Source organism: Seriola aureovittata, chromosome 9, assembly GCF_021018895.1.
Source record: "Seriola aureovittata isolate HTS-2021-v1 ecotype China chromosome 9, ASM2101889v1, whole genome shotgun sequence".
In the NCBI taxonomy this organism is placed as follows: Eukaryota; Metazoa; Chordata; class Actinopteri; order Carangiformes; family Carangidae; genus Seriola; species Seriola aureovittata.
The window spans coordinates 7,812,303-7,830,061 of NC_079372.1; the positions used below are offsets into that span (position 1 = coordinate 7,812,303).

Here is a 17,759-nt window from a genome sequence, read left to right on the forward strand (position 1 = left end):
TAAGGTATTATTATCTTACTTAAAACCATTGTCTTTGTTGGCTATACAGACTATTTCAATACACGCTTCACATTGTTACATAGCTTTGCATTTTAACTCTACAGATAACTATAAAGAATATTCTGTTGTCACAGGAGGAGCTGTATAGTCTTTTCCATTAGATCAAAAATCTAACTTGTGAGTGTAAAAACTCAATTAGCTGCCTCCGTGCAGTTTTGCAAACATTTACTGAGCCAATTAGGATGAGCCAGCTCAACCATATGACTTGTTACCCAGCATGTCCTCAGAGAATTCAGTGGCAGCGTAGTTACTCATTAGAGGGCTCTACCCAGCATTTACCATACGTAACAGTCGTATTCATTTCTCTGTTCTCTTTGGGATTGGAGTCCACTGACCTGCTGCAATATGATGAACTTATATCAACTTATATCTGATTACCCACCGCCATGCCTACACTCATGCCTCACTCATCCTTTAACCTCTTGAGCCCTAAGGATGCCTGGGGGGGGGGGCTATACAAGAATAGCTCCACAACTATCAGGTCCATATGCAAGAGCTTGGTCCCTATGCAAAGGTAAGACCTCAAAAAGATTTATTCCATGTGTCAGTAACATTGTGACTGTTACTAGAGCTGAGTAAATTGTATTAAAACCAAAGGAAATTTTTTGCCTAGAATTTATTTTAAAATTGGTCGGGGATAACACCATGATAACAATGACCCCATGCACTGGGATGCCACTTATCTCATTCAGTGACATCATGACTACAACTGTTCCAATTTAGGTAGAAAGACCACAAACCAAAGTGTGCCTAAGGGTTTTTTTTTTTACCTCCTGAAAGGAAATCTGGCTACAAAATTCTAATGATTTCCACTAATGGAGGCTGTGTGCACACAGTGCAACCCCTTTGCACTGTGCATCATCAGATTCTACCATTGTGCACAACTATTGTGTGTGAAAAACAACTAAATTGTATAATTTTGTTTCTACTTTGCCTCTGAATCTCTTCCAGTTCATCTAAATTGCTATATTATGTTGCTTCTACATTGTAAACATTGTTAAAGTGAAAAATAAACATAAAATATACTATAAGCAAAGTTCAAAATACAATAAAAGTTGAATCGGCCGTGCGTCACGCGTAAAATCCAAATCTGATGTGATCTTGTGTTTACGCACGGGTGTAGTATCGCGAGGTATCAAGTGAAGTGTGACTTGACGTACCGTTCGAAACCTCGCGAGATGTAGAAAACGATAATGCGCTTTTTAAACGGCAGGTTAAACGCACAGTAGATGGCAACAAAATACTGTATGAAATTCAGGCTTGGGGCTCAGTCTCTGCTGTCCAGGCGCCCATCTCCGCCAATTTTACTGGAAAATCGTATGGATCGACTCAAAATGACCACGGAAGGGTAAGGAAACAATATTCGTTGCTTTTGATTCGAACCGCTTTGGGATTTGATGGAATATTTAGCCATAAACCCAAACTTTGACACATGGACTGTAAAATGGGAAGTTTGGCCTTGTGTTTGTTTTGCGGCTGACATGAGCTGGTCAGCTCAGCCTACGATGTGCTTGCTATCAATGGAAAGAGTAGCTTCTGTAGTTTCATATGACACCCAGCATGGTCGGATGAAGTGAGCGGATTACATGTACTGTTTTACTGTTGATAGGGATCTTATTTTGAAACAGAAATCTTGAATTCATTGCCAAACAAATATTCTTTGGACTAAATACACTTGGCCTGTTGTTTTGGTAGCGTTAAAGCCTCATCTTTTAGGAGCATTAAAAAAAAGAGACCACCACAGTGTTCTATCAACTTTTTACAGGTAATTATGTATTGCACGGTTCTGCCGGACCCTGTACCGGGTCTGTCGGGCTCAAGATGTAGTGGATAGGAAGCTAAGCTCATGTTGGGCCTGTGCCCAGTTTCACAGGCATGACTAAACCAGTGAACACTGAGTCCCACAGTCTCCAGTGTTAAAACACAAGTGTAATATGCCCTGACATGTCCAACAGATCGACAGATGGACAGAGTTTAGAATATGACAAACACACACCAAACACACACACACACACACTGTACAGATCTTCTCCGTGCGTATTCCACTTAAAATGGTCCGTGATGATTATATGACAATAACTACTCTATAATCCTGAGAGGAGAATGAAGTTCACTTGGCAAATTGGTAACTTGGTCCACTTGGTAAATTACGAATGGTCTTTTGATGCTTCTACAAAGGTAAAACTTCTGGGAGCTGCTGCACTCGGCACCTAAACTTGTTTATCTTGTGAACTGTCCACACCAACAGAGGCAGTTAACCAGCCACCTGTGTCTGAATATAGACCCAGAACAACCTTCTTTTGCTCAGGGACAAGTGTTGTCTTTCCCTTCCTGCTGCAACAAGGAGAAACATAAAGGCGTGAAGAACGCCATTAGTAGGTGGCGGCAGAACTGTTGAGTGTCAAGGGAGGTGGAGGCTTTAATCATGCCATGAGGAGGAACAGGGATTCTCTTCTCTATTTGCCACATTTAGTCAGTGGACAGGAAGCAACCTGCAATCGACACAGCAGCCTTGATGAGTTTAGCTGTGAGATGCAAAATTCAAGCATGTCAAATTTACCAGAGGTTTTTGCCTATCACAAGCTGGGACAGAAGCTTGCCAAACAGCCCCAGGTTGTCAGTTTCATTTGCTGACTGTGGAGCCAAGCAGAATATATCTCCTGCTCCCTGACAGGCTAGGCAAAATGGAAAGCATGGCTGCTGAAAAAGAGGACTTTCATGGGGGGGGGGGGGGGGGGGGGGGGGGGGGGTGTTTCTCTCTGGGTCGCCTCAGCAGCTCACCTGGTAGAGCATACTATTAAGGATTAGTCCTGACCGCAGTGGCCCAGTTTCGAATCCTACCCGCTGCCCTTTGCTGCATGTCATCCCCTTTCTCTCTCTCCCCAACTTACCTGTCACTATAATAAAGACATAAAAAGCCAGAAAAAACTACTTTAAAAGGAAAACATATTATGTCAATGATGTTGGTCACCAGATCTCCCAGAATGCAATAGTCTCGCTCATCCAAAAGTGTTATTGGCACATAGGCCTCCGCTCCATATGATAGCTGAGGTGTTGAAGGTGAGCAGGAGCTGGGAGCAAACCAGTCAAGTCACTCTCATGACAGTTGGGCTCATATTCAGTAGCAACAGCGACTCACAGCTTTGGAGAGAAGTTAAAATGTTTCAATGGAGCTCGTCCCTCAAGACGGAGAGAGCCCAGCAGGCTGTGCATTTCCAGCTGCTCCATTACCCCTTGAGACCCATGCATAGCACTGAGACGCTCAAAGCAATGCTCATGGGAATTGACAACACTGATCAGACTGCGTCGCATCAAACAAAGCCACCCTTGAATAAGTTGTCATCACAGGGAGTGAAATCTGAGGCGGTGCAATAGATGTGAGAACTACTAAGTTCAAACAGTCTTAGCCTGATGTTCTCAGTGCAGCAGAGAAGTAACAGCCACATGCTGGCATGCTTACATAAACACTGGCAGGGAATGCCTGATTATTTTGGCATGTCTTGGTGCGTGCTGTGCAAACACACGCTAATGACTAAAGACATGTAAAATTTAATCAGATTAATCATACATAAGAATCTATTTGCTTAGTTATTGTTTATAGACAATGGATCTCATTAATGATACAAGCAGAAAATTCATTCTTGTGTAAAACCTTAATGAGAGGAAATGTGAACACTTTTGTCACTCCCTTTAGTAATGGACTCTTTTGGAAACATAATACTTTATTCCACTGTTTATTGCATCATGTCTCAGATGCTTATTCAGTAAATGATGACCCATTATTCTTTTACTCTTTTATTATATTAAAGCACTGCAGCTCCCAGTTGATCTGGACTCAGAGGGAAGTGAGATTGCCATGGGCTGCACAGTGGACATGAGGCTTCTTTAGTTGCCTATGACGTACTGTTTAATGCTATATTCATTTTAAGCCACTTCTCTAAACACCTTGCGCTGATCTCATGAGCATGTAACAGTGTTTACCTGCTTCATTAACTCATCTTATTTATTGAGGAAGTAAACCGCTCCTGCTGCAGTGGTAGGAGTAGAGGTACTTAGTGCAGATTGGAAGTGGGCCCATTCATTTATATGGGCTGATATGGTGCAGTGAACGTGTACATAGGTAGAGTAACATGTAATAGCCGTCAATCTCTGAAATGGAGTCACAATCATTGCTTCCCTGCTCATACTGTAAATCTCAATCAGAGGAGTACTAGTAGAGTACATACTGTATAAAGATGAATAGACAATGACATCATGAATCTCGGAGAGGTGATAATGATGATGAGAATTATGGTGACGACAAAGGCGATGATGATGATGATGATGATGACAGCACATGTTTGCACAGTGAATCACTCACTAACACGTTGCAGAGAGACACTTGAGACATACTTTAACTGACTGAATTTGATTCGTTTTTGAAGGTGAAAACTAATCAGTGTATTCTCTTGAGTGACGGTGTCCAGAAATAGAATGGATAAAAATGGCTTGATAGTCCAGTCACCAGGAGAATCATTGACCTGACCATTGCTCACATCCACTGTGCACAAAAACAGCTGTGAGCTGCATGACTTGGGCGTGGCAGTGTGTGTGCGGTAGTGTTTGTGTGTGTGTTTGTGTGTGTGTGTTTAATGGGTTGTTGCAGTAATCAAAAGCAGCATATGGAGGGGGACAAGCAGCGTTGCAAGTGCCGTTAAGAAGAACAGTTAGATTGGATAACTCGGGGAGAGAAGGAACACTTGCTGGTTTCTCTTTACAACTTTAAACTACACTGTTATTCTGCTGTGAGTGCTGCATTCTGCCTGCTGCACTCTAAATATCAGTTTGCACCAAGACTGAACAGAAACATATACAGTGTGTTATTTTAAACATTCTCATAAAGTAACACAGGTGACTTTGCAAGGAAGGTAAATTTATCCAGCCCCCACTCACTTTATTGCTAGTGTTGTCTGGTCATATTCTATAGTATACTTTTTTTTTTTTTTTCACTCACTACAATTTTTTAATGGACTTGACTTGCTGTGAGTTACAGTGCAGAGCTGCTCAGATCCAACTAAGACAGGGACACATATTTTAAGATTGATGAGCCACTTTAAAAGTATGATTTGGGTATCAGGACTGGTCAAATCAACTTCCCTTCCAGTCGGGGGCCGGTGACTTTGACAGTCAGGACTGTGGTTTTTATCACTTGTCTTCTGATTTAGTCTCTGCCTGTCATTTGCACTGCAAATATTTTAAACATAGTTGATATTAATGAATGGAATCTGCACTCACATTCTGTGTGAGATAAGGTCTACAGCTATGCTAGTAGCTCTGTTAGGCTGGATTTAGGCATAGTAGTGGTTTGAGCTAAATGCTAATGCTAACATGCTTACAATGCCAATGCTATGCTTACAGTAAGCAAGTATAACGGTAACCATCATCACCATCTTAGTTCAGTGTCATTTGGTGGAATTGAGTCGCTCATATCATTTGCTAATTAACATTTTCTAATTATCGCGAAACACAGAGTGGAGCTGAGACAGATGGGGATATCATTAGTTTTGCAGGTATTTAGTCATAAATAAACTTTGACTTGATGATGGGGCTAGATAAAAGGTCGGGGATCACCAAAGTCATTACAATTAATGAGGGGGATGTGAGTGTGTGTGTACCAAATGTCTTGACAATCCAGCCAATACCTGGATCAAAGTCGTGGACCGACAAACACTGCCTTCCTTTCCACTGGTCAGACAGGAAACTGGTTTGATGTGTTTTCAGTGAGAGGAGCCATTCTTTCAAAATTCACTTCATCAAGTTTTAGTGCGGAGCAGCTCACAGCTCACCTAAAACCCGCCTCGCTCTGATCAAGTTCACTCACCTCTAGCTCTGTCAGTGTTGTTTACTGTCTGTGTTGCCTTCATCTATCCATCCACTTTCACTATCTACCAAATTTAGCATTTTTCTTTTTTCTTCGATTTCATTCCCTTTTTTGTGGAGATTGCAGCACAATCAAAGCACATTCTTATTGATGAATCTCCTTTTCTGTTTTGGTTCAACACACACAACAAGAATTTCTGTTCTCGCTGGAGTTTGATGGTTGCCTAGCAACGCGACTATAATCACAGGCTACCTATTGCCTTGTGTGTTGTCTCCGTATTTACTCAATATGTGCTTCTCTCTGGCTGATAAGACTAAAAATAATCGGTGCATGTTGTTGGAAATGGCTTATTATGTGTACTCAATTCTTTGTAGGTTTCAGCTTGTTGTCACGTCTGTCCCCAGTTTTAGCTGTGACTGGGGACCACTGGTGCAGCTATCAAAACAGAGCAGGACCCCACACACACACACACACACACACACACACGCACAATTTGTAGTGAATTTATAATGAAAACTGAGTTACATTAGCATGCATTATGTGTAATCTCTACCCTGCTTTTTCCTTTGCCCCGTACTCATTGACAAAGAGCTGCGAATATGGTAGATAAGGCTAATTATCAACTCTGTAGAGAAAGACCAGATAGGGCAAAAAACATGGCCAGCTCTGATATGATATATAATTATGCCCCATATGCCATATATTAATAATCCGAGTTATGTGTTATGATAATCAGCTGTGTTGTGGTGCATATCTAATTCTGTGTGACAAGGGTAACAGAATCCCATGTGTATGACAGCATGGATGTGCAGTTCTGACACTGACGAAAGTGTCTTCACCGGTAGAACTGTTTCTCCCTCTCTCTCTCTTTCAGAAGGTCAGACCAATGTCACTGTGTGGCTATTGTAACAGATCCAGACTAATTTGCCAGTGCAAAACCACATGAGCTTTTTGACTATTTGGGTGAGAATACCTATCTCTCTATTCTGATTTATTCTGCTGGAGTGGGATGAGGAGAAGGGATAAAAGCGTGGTGCAACAGAGGCATGGGAGGATTGATGAGATGGAAAAAGAGAAGTAAATCCCTGATTGAGCGCTAGATCAGTCAGCTATGCTTGATTCTCAGCTTTGCTTCATGTTACACGTGCGGACACTGTACACATAGTACAAAGTCATGTGAAAGGCTTTGGACAAAGACAGTTTTCTCACAAGGGCTGAAACAACTTCAGAAAACATTTGAGCGAGACAAACAGTGGGTGGCCACTGGTCACACAGTGAGATCAGGAACTGCATTAATGAACAGTTTTTGTGGTCTGGTTGAGAGGTTTCTCATCCTCTTATGGTTTGTGTGTTTCTGCGGGGCCTGGCTTCAAACTGCCAATACACTGTCAGCATCAGGCTTCAGGGGAAAAAAAAGATGACTCATCCTTTAGGGCTGAGACTTGTCAATTCAGTTAATTTCTGTATGTTTTTTTCCTGGATTTAATCATGTTACTATTTCAGTCTCAAATGTGTGCAAAACACACACATTTAAACAGACATGCACACTTATTAGTCTTCTGTGTGTAGAATCCATGATTATATACAACAATACAAAACAAATGAGACTTTCTTCCTGTGAAAAACGAGCCCAAAGTTTGTTTGTGCAGCAGCTTATTACGACCCGTAGTTAAGTTTCGGGGTTAGGCGACATCTAGTGGTCGTAGTAATTATGACAGGAGCAAAGGGAAAAGTGCGGTGACGTAGTGTAAAGAGCGACAAAGTCCACGTTAGGAGGTGGTTGTGTTTGGATGGATGAGTCAACTAAACATAGGAATATGAGACAGGAGATCGGTGTTCGATTCCTATGTGAAACCAGTAGTTTATATTGTTTCTATTATCCATGACCGTTCATTGTTATTATTGTAACCATGACAACAAAGATTGTCTGATGTTGAGGAAGTAATTTAACCCAAATCATGATTTTTAACTAACCCTAACCAAGTAGTTTTTGTGCCTAAACCTAACCAAGCTATGACCGTTATTATAGTAACCACGGCAATGTTGGGTACGCCACTCTTGGTACAGTCGAATGTTTATTATGGTAACCATGACAACCGAGGTCGGGTACGCGTGCCGCTGTAGGGGCGCTAATTCAGGAGACACTCCTATGGGAGAGGTTTGAAAAAAAACAACCTATATGGTTCTTTATGTTGGAGGACTTGTTGAAACAAATAGAATTCAGACTTTGCAGAGCGCAACATGCTTTGATAGTCAGTGTATAGCCAATCTAGTTAATGGTTAACATGATAAGTCTTTGTGGACCAACAAAAGCTTAATAAGCCTAATACTGTTCTGTATCTCTATTCTTGACTGTTCTTAGTGTACACAGGTAAAAGTGAAGTATAAGGTCGTCTGAACTGTTCTTTATCAAAAAAGATGAAAAGGTTTCAGATAATCACTTTTGAGCGTATTGAGCCCTTTAACCCGAATGACTGGCTGCCACTAAACCTCTGAAGCATGGCACCACCTACCAGATGAGCAGTAGCTGGCAACCCACATCCACTTGAGCAAAAATACACACACTCGCACATGTACGCAGGAATACACACATGCGGCATTGAGGCTGGCTCTGCGGAGAACACTCAACTCTTATTGTATTCGTTAGTGCTCAAATGTTTCTCCATATTATTTTTGACCCAAAATATCAGGGCCTGAGTGAGCAAGCAGGGTCAGAGGGTTCACCCTGTGGGTAACGCATCACTGCCACAGTTTCAGTTTGTACTTAACCTGTATCCTCAGCCGGCATCTCCACGCTGCTACTGTAGAGCACAGTACATGTTGAAGTTGGGACTTAAAGAGGTTGTGAGTAGGCCGACATGGTTACATAAACATTCTCATCAGGGACGTACTGTATATGTGTCTATATTAATCCACTGTATATGATGAGGACAGTACACAAAGTTTTACATTCGCCATTTTAAATTAAATTCTTTTATTTAATTGGACCCGATTAAATTAACCTTTTTATTTGTTTATAAAAGAACAGATTGGATCGGTTAAAGCTGACTCATGGCCTTAATAGGCTTCTGCTTGACTGCATGACAGGTATCATCTTATACCGGTTGAAGTGGTAAATAACATGACTGAGGTTCTGATTGAGCAGATACAGTTTAGGGTATATTTTTAGCATTTCTTATTCTAAACCTGTATTTATGGATGGAACAACAAGATTTCAATCTGTGTCTGTTGTTTACAAATGCACACAGCCATGGTGTGCTGCCACCTCTTAAGAACACAAACACTGCGATTTGTAAGTCTGTTTCTGAAATAGTGGTTCCACGTAATTTTAAAACATACATATAAGTTCACTGTTCAACACAATATTTACAGCAGGCTCAGAAATGAAAAGTAGGCGTCTATGAGTTGTCTGACTTTTGCTAAAAAAATATATATATATTCCTCCGAAAATCAAAGTAGCCCTTCAACAAGCCAGGGTTTTTATGGACTGATAAGCCATTAGGCTGGACTGAGTTTCCTTCTTGTGAAACTTTCATTTTGTCTCATAGTCCCTTTCCTTGCAATCTCTTTCTTCAAAGAAAAACAGAATCATAGGCCATTTTCTCCATGTCATTTTCCCTATCTCAGATCTCTTCCCCACAATTTATTTTTTATTTTTTTGGGTCAGTTCTTCTCTCATGGCTGACAGTATTGGGCCAGCTGAGCGTTATGAGGCCTGGGACAGACTATATTTTGACAGATAAGACTCCCACTTCCCTTATAGTCAACCGCAGGCGACACCAGCTCGAACTGAGTGTAATGGAAGACCTGTGTTTTGTCCGCAAACTGACCCTCATGCTCCAGGAAAGAGGAGGAACGCTCTTCACTACGCCTCACAATCACACCCAGATGGCATCAGCGGCCTGAATGCGGGAGGGCCCCGTGGGCAATGGTCAGCATTACCCTGCTGCCTCCCTCCTGGTGTTTACATCAAAGTGAAAAATGTAAAAACTGGAAACAGATCGGTGTCTGGGGGATAACATTCTCACTCAGGCCTTCCCAAAGATGGCTGATAATTGTAATCAGGACTGGTACAAGTTTACAGGTGTTTGGAATTGTTTGGGGGAAGGCTCAACCGAGAACCCAATAGTACAAGATCATCACAAATTTGATATTTCCTCAGGTTGAGTGACTAAGAGTTGTTTTTTTTTTTAGTTTTTTTTTTTAGTCCATCTCTTTATCAGCCACATAATTAAATGGGCAGATTTTTCTTCCAAGTAGCTCCTCATCTGAGTATTTCTCTCTCTGAAACACCTTTGAAGAGGTGAGTCCCGAGAGTAAGATTCAAGAGTCCTTAATCAAAGCTGCACTGGCTCATCTGGACCCCCAGCAACATCCACATCTCTGGCTTTCAGGATTCCTTTTTCTGAGCTGAAGAATCACATCGCACACACGCAGGGTGCATCATGGGGCCTTGCTGACTGAGGGATAAGATATTTTCCCTTCAAAGTGAATCAGGTGTTGTGATCCCGGCTGAAGTAATCTGGAGATGGTTCTTGCTCCTCGATTCTCGTTTGATTCTCAGCATATAGTTGATTAAAAGGAGACGCATTCCCCATAAGATTGTTTTCAGCAATTCACACCCGACTAAACACAATCAGGCCTCAGGAATAACAAATGTAGAGCGTGTTTTTTTGCATAAGTTGCGTGACAATAGCTTTTCTTTGTGTATCAGTATTTGTGTATCAGTGATCAACTCTTCAGGATGAGCCTATTTTATCTTAATGAGACAGAACAGCAGCCAGTGTTATTCAGCAGCAGGCAATAACAGCATTGCTTTCCTCTGTCCTGGCTTGGCCATCTGAAAAGGATCTGCATCAGCCATGCTTTGAATGCCACATGCTGACTCTGATCACGCTCCTTTAGGCATCCACAACGTGGTGGGCAACAGCGTTTTTGCGCCCCCCCCCCCCCCCCGTGGTGCTCCTCTGCACCGACATTGAGGCTTGGGTGGCGACTTTGGCTGACCTCAACTTCCACAATACAACCACAACCTGCGGCCTCCACCCCAGTCACTGTGAAGTAGACACGACCAGACAGACAGAACCCGCTGAGTGCCCTGCTCTCCCCCGCAAAATTATTCATTACTTCCATTTCATCTCATGAGTTCTTTGTGGAGGCCCTTTTGCATCACCTATCTGTGTCTGAATGATGGCTGTGTTTCCCCCTGTTACAACATGCTGGAGGGTCCTGACACCATGTTGGAGCAGCTGCTCAAACGTATTTCACAGTTCTCTCTCAGGCATTTGTCAATTGAGAATCAATGCCACTTGCATTGAGTTAAGCTGGGACGTAGTATCCTGGTCTCAAAGAAATTACATTTATATACAGCTAAACTGCTACAGAAAAAATTTTGATAGGTTTTGAAGAACACTGATAATAATAGTACTTATTACTTACACCAAGGTCTCCTGCTGCATTGAAGCTTTCATTATGTTCCTCACTTGCAAGTAGCTTTGGATAAAAGCGTCTGCAAAATGAGTAAATTTAAATCTACTTTACTGTATATTCCTGGTAAGCTGAAAATAATTTGATACTATATGCATTGGTAAAATGTTCAGAGATAAAGTATTTGTTTTCTGCCAAAATATGCAGAATAATATCCATTGGTGACTAAAACATTATTAAACTTTTTTATGGTAATGTGAAAACAGTGGCAGCCCTTAGTTAAGGTTATGAAAAGATTGTGGTCTGGTTTCATAAAAAAAAAAAAAGTTAACAGTAACTTCAGAGATGTGTTTATCTACATTTAATAAAAACTCGATATTTCCTTAGTCTTAACCAAAGTGCTTTAAACCTAACCACAGGCGAGACTCCGCTCTCTGGGGTGTGATCCGTACGCCCACCATCCACCCTAACCACCTCCTGGTGACTCCAATGCTGTTAATAAGTGTTTTATTTATTCATTTGCCTGGGAACATAGAAGTAGAGTTGTAATGTGTTACTCTTGTTCTTCTTTGAAGATTTTTTTGTAGGTGCAACCTTTTATTTTTTTTGGAAGCAGAGCCACTGCCAATCAGAGGTCACGTTAAATATTATCCAGTTGTTTCTTTCTTGTAATTTAATAGTAATTCTGTTTATTTATTTATACACTTATTTCTGCAAGGAACACATTTTTTCTTTGTTTTGGAAAGCAGGTTTTAAAAAGCATGTTTTTTTTTTGTTTGTTTTCTTTTCTTTTACTGGAACATAATGAGGAGACAAAAAGTCTGGACATCTTGAATCCCGCCATGATAATTCAAGTCTTATCTGGCTGAAAGGTTCAGGCATTCAGAGCAAGAGAAAGGAAAGAGACAAGCGAAGGACATCACTCTATATTAGTGCAATTCCATGATAAGAAAATGAGAGCGACAAAGTCGTAAAGCTCCACTGGACCTGGATATGTGAAATGTTAGGATATTAGTAACAAACAATGATCTGCCATTCAACATAAACAGAAAGGATCCCTCACAATATGGATCCGCAGATTAAAGGAGCAGCACTGCGTGATGTGGCACAATACTGCTGATGTGCTCTAATGACCAAAGTGATGTATCCGCATGCAGGGAGACTTCACTTACAGCAACTTTAAAAAGCAAGGCTGGAGACTTTGAAACACGACGCAGGAGGCTAGTTAGTAAGCACATAGCATTTTATCATTAAAGCCTCTGTCAATGGTAAAGCTGAGCTCAACTTCAAAAGCTGTTTGGCTCTGGCTTGTCACTCTAATTGCCACTTTATCTAGCTGGATCTCTTGACAGACTTGGAAAATGTCAGTTACCTCCACATTTAATTAGTTTTACAAAGAATACTGAGGGGAATCAAGTTTAATTAACTCAGATGAATTATTCCAATGACTAGAGTTCATTTATATTACACATTGCTATATTGTTTAGCTGTTGTTGGGTCATTTATTGTATGTGTAGGCCTGTTATGAAATTTGTTTATTTGCTGTTGGTATGAAGCTGATTGAAGTTGACATTTGAGCATTATGCTGTAATTTCCTATGGATTATTGAATGATTATGAGTAAATAACATGCACAACACCCATATTGTATAATTATACTGTATAATTGCAATCATCTACTTATTTATGTTGTGGTTTAGTAAAACAGACAAGTGACTGGCCCTGGTCCAGTTAAAACCGAGAAGCCTTCTGAATTTGTAATGAAATGCCATACAGAGTGAGTGGAGCTTGGCTTTGAAGAAATTTCTATTTACGTATGCTGTTTATGCAAGTCATCAACAGCATGTAACCTTTTCCTCACAATCTCACACACTTAAATTTGACCTCATGGGTCTCAGTGGACACTCACTCCATTTTCAGCTCTTCTGCAAAAACACTGTTTGATTATCACAACTGTTTGACCTCATCTCGAGCTGTCTGCAGAATAGATTACAAACATTGTTGTGGGTGTGAATATGAAAATTAATGTGTGTGTGCATATGTCTGTGCGCATGTGGGCTTTTACTATATTTGTGTGGTCCAAAAACCAGAAGACTGCTATACTATACCAAAATGCTGGAACCTACAAGTTTAAATGGCTGTTTGAGGGTCAAGACTGTTTTTTTTAGGTTTTAGGGGTTAGGTATTCAGTTGTGATGGTTAAGCTCAGGGTTTTAGGGCTAGCAAATGCATTATGTCAATGAGGGATCACCACAAATATAGCTGTGTGTGTGTGTGTGTGTGTGTGCGTGCATTTTGTGGTGCGTGCACATGCCTTTGAATGTGCATGTGACACAGCCCCTAGGTTTTCAGTCTGCACTGGCATCACTCTGATGTTCTTGCTCCAGATGTCTTTCTGAAGGCTAAGGTGTGTGTGTGTGTGTGTGTGTGTGTGTGTGTGTGTGTGTGTGTGTGTGTGTGTGTGTGTGTGTGTGTGTGTGTGTGTGTGTGTGTGCGTGCGCACTTCACAATGGGACACGGCACCAGGGTAGAGGTCCTTGGTGCTATAGAGTGTGACGTAAATGCAGTGCTGTCCAGGACCTGAAGCGATGCACTGTATTGTGAAAGGTCAAACGTGTGTGTGTGTGCGCGTGTGCACGCGAGCATGTGTGTGTCTCAACAAAGGTCTCTTTCTACATTTTGGCAAAGATGTACTGATTACGATAATAAGGGTCATAAGATGATAAACTTAAATGCATAGTGACGTCTTACTGCAGGCACATACATATACTGTATTTACTGCATTTCAACAATGCACAACATATTCCTTAACCACATGTTGTATAAAGTATTAACTGTATTGCAAATAAGTGCAAAAGAACCAAACAAACAACCAGATGAAACCATATGAGTTGTATTTGTGTACTAAAATACTGGTGTACTCGATGCCATGTATTTTACAAAATTGTACACACTTTTTATGTATACTTAAAGTATGGCACTGTTTTATACTTGTACTTCAAGAATATTGGCATTTTTCTATTGCTGCTTTCCAAATAAAATGTATGTATACAAACATACACATACAGTATATTAAAATGGTGTATTTGGTCTTTCAGTGAAGGTATTGATCATAAAGCCCTCTACTGCCCTCTACTCAAACCATAATGCTACCTAAACAAGTCATTGTTGCGCCTAAACCTAGCCAAACCTTAACCATAGCATCGTCACATCACTCATTCATTCCCAAAACTGATAAAAAATGCTGAATGTACTAAGTATTCCATGAATATAATTTATCATACTGTCATTATACAACAGTTTGTACAGTTATGCGCCTGTGCCGTGCAGCTGTTACAGTGTTGTTAGTACCGCTGATCCCGCTGAGAGTCGACAGCCCAGTGCGCAGCTCTGTGAGGCTTTCAGTAGCTCTCAAGTTGTTGGATGTCACCATGAGCATCTCTGGTAGTGTTCATATTCAGCTGATTTTTGCACAAGATTGTTTATTTTATTATTTTTAGTGGGAGAAAAGGATGCTTACATGGGGATTTTTTTTGTATTTAGGCTGTTTGTGGTTGACATTTCATAGTTTTTGAGCAACTATTAAAAGCATTTTTATTTCTTATTTTCTTTCAAAAAAAATGTCCAAGTTGGGAGACAGACAAGCAGTTAGTGACACCAGACACTTTTCCGTCTCCTATCTGGTATTTGTGTGTCAGATTTCTCTTGCCTGTGCTGGGATTCCTTCTCATGTTCCCTTGTCCTTATTCAACTCCAACAGTCACGATGAACACATGAAACCGCGGAGAGAACGAAGTGAGCGCACTGAATGAGTAATCTATCGAAAATTCAGCTGGGAAACTGGGAAAGGACGGCATTGGTTAAGTCAGACATCTAAACCCTGAGAGGGAATTAACACTTGTATACTTTAAATTCTCAAGTCTAAACCTACTGTCATCTTATTATAATCCTTAAAATACCATTGACCTAATTTGAATGGTCACACTTTTTGGAAACACTGAAGTTTTAAGCCCTTAATCTTTCCTAAATCCCTTTCATTACATTGGTGTATCTTTATACAGTTTGCAGTGTTTTATCTCTGATGATAAAGCACCAAGTCGTGATGTCTTTGAGAGTAAATGCCTTTCTCTGTCCCCTCTGGGCTGTGATTAGTTTACTCCCCTTTAGACCTTCAGACTAAACTTTATTACAGTTTAATTTTTGACCAGGGCCCTGCCAGGTAAGAGCACTTGGCCTGCTGCTGCTCTCTCAGGAGGGTTACGGACACTAAAAAGTCTGAACACAGTGAGCTGAGTCTGGAAGAACCCAGGGGGCCTGGGTGCAATCCTCCTCAGTGTACAGCCATGATAATGTTGAAATCTCCAGGGGTGGAATGCAATCTCTACGTGATCAACCACTTCACTCTATGGACCAGTGAAATTGACACCAACGCAAGAGGTACAGGTCCAGGCAGATGGAAAAACATGTCTCTCACCTTGAGACTTGACAGGCTAGGACAAAACAGAGCTTTCCTTTCCATTAATGCTACTGCAGTACATCTCCACTGCAGTGCATCTGCTCTCTGCTTGGCACAGTCATGACATTCTCTATTCCTGTAAAGCATACACTACATGAGCATTTTATGAGTAACATATTTTAAGATGTATTATGGAGCTCCAGGGGATTGAAAGTGTCCTAATGATATATTCTGCTCCTCGTGTTTTACTGAACTAAAAGTTTGTGGACTCAACTCCTTCCATCCCATTTTTACTTGGGTTAAAATGTGGATGGATTGGATTGGATTGGATTTGTTGGCTGGCCAAAAACACGACTCCCATGGGATGTTCATGTTGCTCTGTCCAGCACCTCTAAAGCTAGCGATGTCCAGTCTTTATGCTAAGCTAAGATCCTGGCTGTAGACTATACTAGATAGTGGTATCGATTTTCTTGTTTGACTCTGGGCAAGAAATAAATTTTTTTTTTTTTTCTCAAAATATCAAACTATTCCTTTAATGTACCTTTTAAGTCACTTAACCTCCATAGGCTTGATGCAAACACAACTTATGATAAGACAGTTCCTGATGTGGCACTGAAGAAAATGTGTCATATTTGGTATTCTGTAATGGATATGATCGGAGATCGTACTTAAACCCAATATGTCTCTGAAATGACTGGGAAAATTCCTGGCAGCACAGGCAAATGTAAATGTGTGATATTTTCTTTATCAATAAGAGTTCACTTGATATGAAACAGAACATCGCCAAGGGACACTAAAGGAATTTCTGTGTTAAGTCATGAATATTTCATTTTGGTTAGCCATTTAGATTGAATATCTAATTAAATCTCTCTGTCCTTAGGGAAATATACACAATGATTCTGCTATTAATTTCATACTTAAAGGCAATGAGCTGATAATCTAAGAACACACCCACTGAAACAGCTTGTGATCAACATTCATTCTTGTATATATACAACGACAGGCCACTGAAGAGTGTGAGAGTACGTTTGAAAGAAAAACTCTATAGCCAGACGCCTTTATAAAACATTCATGTGACAGCAGAGATGAATTAAACATACAGGAATGATCTACGGGTCAAGCAAGCTGTAACTGTGGGCGTAGCTTTGTGTCCAAAGATGTAAATATTGTTAAGAGAGAGATTTCTGCTGCCTGGCTCGGACGAGATATTTGAGCTGCCTGCCAGGCAGAAGAAACGCAGCAGCCCTTAGATCTCTGTGGGAGAAACTAACCTGCACTGTTCTTTATGATAAGAGTCATACATCATGTATGTATTGGACTTCGAATATGGCAGTCTTCAATAAATGATGGCCTTCGCCTAGCATAGATAGCCAGTGCTAAAGAGGTAGAGGCTTAAGGGAAGTGGAAGATGGTGATGAGGTCAAACATGTAGAAAAACTCTTTTATGAGAGTCTTTATGAGTTGTATGCTCTTGAATTGTTCAACTGCAGTTTGAAATAGGGGGATACCAGGAGCAGCAGAGCACCCTTTAAAGTAGGCACGTGTTCCCCTGGAAGGAATAAAAGTTAAAAGCCAATCACGAGAGAGGCTCGGACACCAACACAAAACGCCCTGTTCTTGAAATGATATTGAGATAGGTTTTGGAACTTCAATCCACAAATATATCTTCTTATGGATATCAAAACTTTAAATAAAACCCAGGGAACGTGTACAATATGGGAACTTAGACCTTTTTTCTTTTTGACCTGATGACACTCCGCAGCAGTGGGAGAAGTCGATGAATCAGCACAGTCAGTAGGACACATTGTCTGGGAACTTGGGTATCTGTGGTAAATTTCATGGCAGTCTACAATAGTTGTTGAGACATTTTACCAAAACCAAAAAATGTGAACCCCAAGGTGGTGCTAGAGGAAAAGTCAGTGGGATTTATTCTCTGGAGACAGAATTTCTTGTTAAT

The 17,759-nt window shown here is 40.8% G+C and overlaps 1 long non-coding RNA gene across 1 annotated transcript in view; it reads left to right on the forward strand.

Annotated features, from left to right (window-relative positions):
• Nucleotides 1-1,346: 1,346 nt before the first annotated feature.
• Nucleotides 1,347-17,759, forward strand: part of LOC130175303 (uncharacterized) — a 31,748-nt gene continuing 15,335 nt past the window's right edge. The window contains exon 1 of the long non-coding RNA XR_008828723.1: nucleotides 1,347-1,408. This is a non-coding gene — a long non-coding RNA (uncharacterized LOC130175303). The remainder of the gene's footprint in view (nucleotides 1,409-17,759) is intronic.